General features: G+C 37.6%; 1 pseudogene; it reads right to left on the bottom strand.

The window, feature by feature from the left end:
- Positions 1-1185: 1185 nt before the first annotated feature.
- LOC102863011 lies at positions 1186-7764 on the bottom strand (annotated as a pseudogene).
- Between the last annotated feature and the right edge of the window lie 826 nt (positions 7765-8590).

Here is an 8590-nt window from a genome sequence, read left to right on the forward strand (position 1 = left end):
CCACACCTAGATAACAAAAGAAAGCTGCCTGCCTTCATTTTTGTTTCTTTCTTTACTGTATAACAATAAAAAATTTGGAAAGCTTATCATACCTCACATTCCTTTGCCATAAATCTCTTGAAATTATTGCATTTAATTTTGCTTAGTTTATAGCAAATTTAAAAAATAATTCTTTAGTTAGATTTCAAAATTTTTCAGGATCACAGTGATGACAGAATTGGGACATTTCACTCTAATACACTTACTTATAAGAACACACAGTAACACTACAAATGACATACACTGATAATTTCTCATATGGGAAAATATTTCTCGGATCATTCAATGCCAAAATCTTTGTATAGTTACAGAAGGACCCTTGGTAGACATTGCTGATTACTTATTAAATAACTGAAACATACATAGATATTTAATTTATAAAGCTTATCCATAGCAAAACAGATACAAAAATGTGTTAAATACTTTGGGCAACACTATGGTACTTTAAATGAATAACTGAAAAGTCAAAATACACCTCTGGAAAGCTTGTCATTCTATGCATATTTAAAAGATGAAAATATTAAGTGCTGAAAGGCCACAAACTTAGCAAATGTATCTTGTTATTCCAGGAAACAAAATTATTATGTTGCACTGTAAAACCTATAGTATTTTCCAACTTGCAGTTCAAAGACCAACTTGACCACCTTGCTATGGTGGAGACAAATGCCTTGAACTCTCACTTCCTTTAATACAATCAAAGCACACTTGTATTTGTCTACACTACTCACAGAATAACACTTTATACATTTTCCCTATATTCTGGGAAGGTATGACAGGTATTTCTTATACTTGCCTTTTAAAGTTTAATAATATACTAACATTAAGCCTGTTTAAGTATCAATTAAAAACCATTTTTCTATGAAGTCCATACTTAAAATTCTCTGCTCTACCAGTGTAAGAGAAGAATAATTCTGATCAATCAAGAACAAATTAATCCCATTTCTTCTCCTCATACTGCTTATACAAGTAATCATATGTAGGTACTTGAAACTGAAAGATACTCATCTCTTAAATATTCAACCAAGACTCTAGCAGATGCTTCTTCTGTTAGAAGAGTGCCATTGAATATATTGCTAAACTTGAACAGAAGCGAAATAGTCTGATGTGGATAATACAGTGGGAGAGTCAGTGCTTTTTATTAATTTGTTATTGCTGAAGTTCAAGTTCTTGAAATGTTGAAAGTTTTGCTAGGTCCTTCTCCATCTCAGCATATTGTTCTTTAAGCCTCTCCATGGCTATTCTGTGTTCTTCATCCACTTCATCTCGCTTGTGATGCTGTTCTCTCATGAGACCCTCCCACTGGACTATTTGCTGTTTTCCATGAGCTAGTAAATGGTCACTATGAATCTTTTTTTGTTGTTGTTCTTGCTCCCTCTGTTGATGTCTACAGACTGAGTAATTAGCTGCTTGCAGTCCCTGGAGAACTTGTTTTAAGTTGTCTTGTATTGTCTCTCTACATTTGGGAAGAGTATGTTCATTTGTCTCATGGATCAGAATGTCAGATTTTCAAGAACTCTCATTTTCCCAAATCCATGCTTTTCTTCAAATTCTTTCACAAAATAACGTGTTTCACTTTGAATAACTGGTCTGTGATCTAAAACCCGTGAATGAATTTCTCCAAGATCCTTGATAACGAGGTGCATTGGTAAGCTTGTGATCCCCAATGAGTCTCTCTTCTTGAAGCCACCACCTGGGGTGGTTTAACATCCCATGGGGGTCTTTGTCCCTCCACCACTCACCCCGGCTGGCTCCCACCTCCTCACTTTTTAAATTATACTTTTCTCTGCAATGTCACAGAGACTCCAAATTTATAAAGCCACAGAACTACTATAAATTATTTATAATTTACTAATATAAGTCACACACATATCAATTTCCTGGAATTTTAAACATTAAAAAATGTATTACTTATTTATACTCTCATTCATTTTTATACAATTATTCATGTATAGTTTCATATCTTTTGTTTTGTACAATTATTTCTGTGCATTGTATGTCATATAATTAATAACTATTGATCGGTTACTTTTATCACCCCATCTGAAGTCTTTATTGCATTTTTACCTACTTCTTTACTCACTCCTCCTAAACTCTGCTGTCCTACTGCCTAGTGATTTTTTTCCTCTTCCTTCCACCCCACTTCTTCTCTTTCATATATGTGTGTGTATGATATATATATATGATGTATATGTATATATATTTATATTGTTGTGTACCATAGGGTCAAAACCAACCTATAGCTGACCTCCAGGGGGTTTTCCGTTTTCAGAGGCAGTTAATTGCCCGAGACGAGAAGGCTCATCCTTCTCCTACAGAGCAGGTGGTGGACTTGAGCCATGTGCATTCGGGACTGCAGCATAGCTATTGCTATGTGTTTCTATTTGCTAACTGCAATAGCCATATTGTCTTTACCTCAACTTTCCCAGGTTGATCCTCCCTTGTCTTGGTCCTTGTAGTGTTCTTTGCCTGCTGTTGTTTGTTGTTGTGTGTCATCAAGTCACCTGCAACTTATAGGGACCCTATGTACAACAGCTCTGAACTCTGCTCTATCTCAAGCCCATTTCTTTGTCTCCAATGCACCTACCAATGTTACCCCAGTCACTCAGTCAATCCGCCTTATCTATGGGCTTCCTCTTTTGTGTTGCCCTTCTACCTTTCCAAGCATAATATCCCTCTCCAAGGACTGATCCCTCCTTGCAACATGCCAAAAAATATGTCAGACAGAGATTCAAAATACTTTCCTCCAAGGAGCAGCCTGGTTTCATCCTCTCCAGGATGAACTTGTTTGTTCTCATAGATGTCTGCAGTATGTTCAACATTCTTCTCCAGCACCACAACTCAAAAGCATGAATTTTCCTTCTATTGCCCTTAGTAATTGTCCAGCTCTCTAATGCATAGCAAGTAACTACAAAGACCATGACCTGGATCAGGCACACCTTAGTCTCTAGATTGACATAATTGCTCTTTAGTACTCAGGTCGCTGGCAGCATATTTTCTCATTGTAATTTGTCTTTTGATTTCCTGACTGCTGGTACCAAGAGTGTTGGTTGTGGAGCAAAGCAAACTGAGCTGTTAACAATCTCAATCTCTTCTCTATCAATGGTGAGAATCTTTGTTTTCTTGATGTTGAGTTTCAATCCATATTCAGTCCTTGATTTCCTGCAGCAAATACCAAATACCTCGGGTCCTCTTCAGTTTCAGCAAGCAAGGTTGTGTCATCTGCATGAGCCAGGTTGTTAAACGAGTCTTCCTCCAATTTGATGCTACATTCCTTCTCACAGAGCCTAGCTTCCTGGATGATGTGTTCTGCAGCTAGATTGAAAAGGTATGGAAATAGGATGCATCCCTGGCATAAATACACCTTCCCTGACTTTAAATCATGCAGTGTTTCCTTGCTCTGTTCTGATGACTCATTATATTTCTATTATTCCCTTCCCTCTCCTAGCCCTCAGTTTTAGTTCTATTTTTATAAAAGTGGTCTTAAGCAGTAATTGTTCTCTTATAACTGAGTTATTTCACTCAACATAATGCTATCTAGACTCCCCCACAATGCATTGTACTTTACAAATACTTGGTTGTTATTTAGTGCTTAATAGTATTCCATTGTGTAAATACGCCACAAATCATTTTTCTATTTATTTGTTAATGGGCATTTGGGTTGTTTCCATTTTCTTGCTATTGTGAATAATGCTTCTATGAATAAAGGTGTACATATCTCTGTATCTCAACTCTGATTTACTTGGATATATTCACAGCAGTGGAATAGCAGGATCATATGAGATTTCTACGATCAGTTTTTTTAAGGAACTGTCAAACTGCCTTCCATAGTGGTGGTTCTATTTGACAGTCTCACTACCAGAGTATCAGAGTTCCAATCTCTCCACATCTTCTCCAACATGTCCTGCTGTCCTACTAAACTTTGCTACTGATACTGGGGTGAGATGGTATTTCATTGTTTGTCTGGTTTTTTTTATTTGCATTTGATTGTCAGGGAATTTTAACATCTCTTCATGTGTGTGTTGGCCACCTGAATGTCCTCCTTTGTGAAGTCTTTTTCATGGCCTTTTCTCCTTTTTGGGTTTGTGGAGTCTTTCTCTTCTGAAGGCCCTGCAGTATTCTGTAAAATTTAATTGTAAGGCCCTTGTCTGAAAAGTCATTGCCATATTTTTTCCCTCAGTCTATGGTCTTTGTTTTTACCATGCTGGAATAAGTTTTTGACATGCACAGAGATTTTATTTTTTGAAGGTCCCATTCATCAATTTTATCTTCCCCTAGTTCTGCAATTTTAGTTATATTTCCAAGCCTATTGATACCATAGGCTGGGGCATCTAAGTTTAGTCTCATTCTGTCTCTTACGAGCCTTCTGGTTTGAGGCTTTCCTCCTAGGTCTCTTCTCTACCTTGAGAGTTGAGTTTTGTGTATGGTGTGAGATGTGTATCCTGTTGCAATTTTCTTCAGGTGGATGTCCAGTTTTGCCAGCACCATTTGTTAAAGAGGCTATTATTCCCTTACTTAATAGGTTTCTTTTAAAAAAATTAAACTTTAAACACAGATACTGACACATGTCAGTATGACATGAGTCAAGTAAGCTTTAACATTTGTTCTTTAAGAAAAAAAAGAAAAGCTACTACACTGACATTGTTATGGTAATAATGACAAAAAAAGAACCCTTACTCCAAGATAAACCACTATATAAAAGTCTAATACAATGGCAAAGATAAGTGGAGGTGATCTGCTTTATTAAACTCATTCTTTAAACCTTAACTCTTTCTAATGAATTTAAAATACATGATTGACTAAATAAAAAGTAAGCAAACAATTTTTCCTGTTTTGCGAGGTGCTGTAAGTCAACTGTAACTCACAGTTATCCTATAGACAACAAATCTTTTCTATGCTCAAGTTCATGGTTGCAAGTCATTGCATCAATCCATTTCACTGGGGATTCCTCTCTCATTTGCTGACCCTCCACCTTTCCCAGCATAATGTCTTTTTCCAAGGACTGGTCCCTCCTGACAACATGCCCAAAGTATGTGTGATGAAGTTTCACCATCCTTGCTGCTAAGGAGTACCAAGATTAAACTTCCTTCAAGATTTGCTTGTTATTTTGACAGTCTATGTGATACTCACTACACTGCACAGTTAAAAGGTATCAATACAATATAAAACAATTCTTAAATAACACTCTTGGTAGTATTTCTGACAAAACTATCCATGAGAGTTTCTGTACTATTTCACTCAGCAGATTTTACCAATAGCTTGCAGTAAACCAAACACCATATCTAAAGACAGTTTTCCTCTCTTGGAGCTCAAGCAGTCATGTGGTGGTGCTGGCCAGGTGATTCCTACACATAGCAACCCCATGTTTGCAGAATAGAACTGATCCCTGGAATTTTCAAGACTGTGACATTTCAGAGGCAGATTGTCAGGCATGTCTTCCAAGAAATCTGTGTTAATTTGAGCTATCCAGGGACTCTTGAAGATCGTATACTTTCCATATCAAATGAGAGGAAATGGAAAGCAGAGAAGTAGACAAATGAATTATGATGACAGTGTAAAATGTGATAAGGTGTTATGAAGAAAGACTGATGAAAAAGAACATGGTCAGGAAAAGCTGTTAATAGATGATATTTAGACTGAGTCCTGAGGATTATATAAATATATATAATAGAGTAGTTTCTTATTAGCCATCTATCTCAGTTTCTGTCTCTACCTGTGAGAAATTATTCAGCAAGTTAATTGTCATGACCCATGGAACGTGTACCACTCAGTATGATTTTCAGCTTCACAGGCATCTTGGGAAATAGCTCTCCCAGTTGTGCCCGTACTACCCCCTGGTGGGAACCTGCATAGCTGCATGAATTTGAAGAGAGCCCAAAGCTATCAACCCTATCACCAGAGTTCATTTGGGGACGTGTGAATCATATAACTGTATTTAAACACATGTTATCTTTTTTTTTAAAAAAAAATCTATTTTCCTTGATTTTAGCATGCTTGAAATTACTGAAAATTCTTGGTACCCACAGAAAATATTCAAAGAAAAAAACCTTCTGGTTACAGGTGGTTTCAAACTTTTGTTTATTTAAAATGTGTACATATTTGTTATGTACATATTTAAAAGCCTCTATGGGTCAAGGCAGACTTGCCCTGCTGAGTGATGTAGAAAGAGAAGAAACTGGAGGGGGGAAAGACTGAGCATTTGATGGATTTTCATCAGTGAAAGAGAAAGGTGCAGCTATAATTTTCATGTAGTGCCATATTGTGTTAAATAAAAGATTCATAACATTGAACTGTATTTCTGAGCTGATATTATGATAAAGTTATCTAAAATACGCATGTTAAAGTGTTCAGATGGGAGCAATTACAGATTTTACCACCAGTACTATTTCCTGAAGCTTGGCTTCTGAATCAATCCCTTGCAGAGCCATGGTGAAAACTCTGCAGAGAGAGCCTGACATGCAAAGACTCTAAGATAGAGAAGAATTAAGGAAGCCTCTGTGCTTGACCTATGTTTAAATGGAGACAGCAGGGCAAGCAGGGACCAGTTACCCAATAAGCCAGGTAAACATAGGCTTACATCTGCTTCCTCACTGATAGCAACGAACAATTTCAAACGGGCTTCACCACACCACGTATCTTCTAAATGCTGCCTATTCACTATTATTTATAAAACTCACACTATTGGTCCCACACAGCAAGGCTTCCTGGATTTCTAGGCACTTCCATTTCTTCCATTTTCAAGGCTGGGATATCCTTTATGTCAATCAACCTCTTTAGTAAATCCAAATTTTTAAAAGACTCAAAAACACACTGTAATTATTGAGCATTTACTTCTGTACTTTGTGGTACTGGAAATGAGAGATGAAATAGAAAACCTTTGCAATCTGAGTATAAGAGTTGCTATGAGTAGCACGAACAAAGGTCTAGAAAATGAAAAAGTGTCACACAGCAACTATAGTGTGAGATTCCTGTCTTCAGAAAGGTTACATTTTTGTTATGACTCAGAATACCTAGGAGGCTAGAATCAATAAATGCACATTATTCTGTCTGAAGGGCAAATGTAATCTTTAAATTATCAGTGCGTTGGCAGAGAAATGACTAGAGGTCATTTCTGCGCTGGTGGAATCAGGCTTCTGATGACCCAGAAAAAAATCACTTGGTTAAATAAAAAATCGGGCCATTCCATCTCCTGCCTTTTACAGAAATCTCAAAAGGGTGTGGTCCAGCCTGAATATATTGTTGGCGCTCTTTCATTATTTTCAAGCAAAACATACAAATGTGTGTTTGTGTGTGGGGTGGTGGTGGGGAAGATATGTTTTTCTGGCATTCTAAAATTATAAATTCATTTTTTTTCTTTAAGTTGAGTATTTAGCCAGAAAGTAGGCACACTGAGACCTCATCCCCCACCCAGCCAGGTACTCACGAGTTTGCGTGGATAAAGTCCAGGTGAAGCTGTGCCCTTCGCAGGGCAGCGTATTTGTCACCCATGCTCCAACTGCGACCTGTGCAGCCTGGTGGCAGTAACACGCAGGCCCCACCACAGCCCACGCCTGCGCCCACACCCGCGCCCACGCCCACACCGGTGCTCTGCTCACACCGGTCCCCTTTCCCAACAGTGCTTCCCCAGGCACCAGAAGATGAAGTTCCGGCTTTCTGAAGAGTAGGTTTCTGGAATAGTAGCTTGAATCTACCAGTGGTTTGGAGAAAAATGATGCAGTCCGCTTCCATTAAGATTTATTTACGTCTTGGAAACCTTTTAAGAGCAGGTGGACTCTATCTTGCATGATTGTTGTGAAATCACTCAAGTGGCAGTCAGCTTAGTTTGGGTTTTGGTTGAGTTCTTGAAGCCATTGCTTGAGAATGATAGGTCTGAGCTGGACTCCTCTTTCTATATTGAAGTTAATAAAAATCTTTCTAAACAATTGTTCCTTCCCCCGCCTTTCTCAAATTTGGAATTCAAATCTGATTACCCACAGGTGCATAAGCAATCCTTAGGAGAAGAAAAAGTCCTGCATTATGTGGGAAACAGTACCAAAGGTAAACGCGTAGTTTCTCTTTTCTAGTGCAATTTGTTACATAGCACCAGATGTAAGGACACTTTATATTTTAACTCAAGACCTCATGTTCCCGTAATTCTTGTGTTTATTTGTTTTCTCCATTTGGATAAAAGGAAAGAAGAAGAATACGTTGAAGAAAGAAAGAAAAAATGAGATAACTAAAAGCAAGCAAAATAGAATGTCTCTGTGAGGACAGCTGTGCACATCTGGATGAATCACTAACCTATTGCTTTTTTAGATTTCTTTAATTTCCTAATGAGCCTCATACAGTAGACATTCTGTATAATTTCTAAGGATAAAACCAGGCAGGTGAAAGATGTAGACAAGAAAGTTAGGGGTTGTATTTTTAAAAGCTGAGCTCTTTAGAAGCCTTAGTTAATGGTTTAAAAAGCCTGACAAATATAATCAGAAATGAACAACCAGGAGAGGATAACATCAACGAATGAGATCTCCTAAAGAATAAGTCCCAACAATTAAACAGACTTTCAGGAAAAAAG

Source organism: Elephantulus edwardii, unplaced genomic scaffold (assembly GCF_000299155.1).
Source record: "Elephantulus edwardii isolate Elephantulus edwardi_28Jun2011 unplaced genomic scaffold, EleEdw1.0 scaffold00165, whole genome shotgun sequence".
Classification (NCBI taxonomy): domain Eukaryota; kingdom Metazoa; phylum Chordata; class Mammalia; order Macroscelidea; family Macroscelididae; genus Elephantulus; species Elephantulus edwardii.